Genomic DNA, 717 nt, shown 5'->3' on the forward strand with positions numbered 1-717 from the left:
GGGAAAGGGAAGGATTTGTACATGTGAGCAAAGGTGAGCATAATTCTGCAGACTCTACATGAGAAGGGCTTGCATGTGGATTAGATAATCCCTCAGGTCATCCCCAATGTCTGGTTTTATACATACTACTTTTTCCTGGTAAGTGGCCTGGTCATGTGAAAATTATATGCATTCTATATTCATGTTTTTAGAAAAACAATCAGCAAACCACTCTACTAGTGAGATGAAAAGGTAGAAGTTTCTCACAAGGAACTTTCCTTGCTTACCTGCTTGGGCCATTATAAGATGGACATACTTCACAATGGTGCTGTAGAATTGACCCATCAAGAAAGCAATAACTACAAATTCTGCCTCCACCAAAAAGCTGCCAAGAGCAACTCTACGAATGGCCCATTAGAATTTATCTCTTTCGCCCCATATTCCAAGGCAATCTGTTGATGTTTGTGCAGTAAAACTTATCACACTATTTTTTAAATGTATATTCATCTATCCCTCCATCCCTCCTATAACTAAACAATGTTCCTAAGGGTGGGAGAAATAATTTTCCATCTTTTTATCCTCAATGTCTATCCCACTATCTAGACCTCAAAAAATGCTTAGTGAATGTCAAGCTGTATTAAAGATATCATAAATATAAAAGCTTTGGCAGAGAACATGCAAATTGTTACCTAAATACTGTCAGGTGCAGCGATTAAGAACAAGGGCTCTGTAATTGCA

The sequence above is a fragment of the Galeopterus variegatus genome, unplaced genomic scaffold (genome assembly GCF_000696425.1).
Source record: "Galeopterus variegatus unplaced genomic scaffold, G_variegatus-3.0.2 Scaffold7139, whole genome shotgun sequence".
NCBI classification, from domain to species: Eukaryota; Metazoa; Chordata; class Mammalia; order Dermoptera; family Cynocephalidae; genus Galeopterus; species Galeopterus variegatus.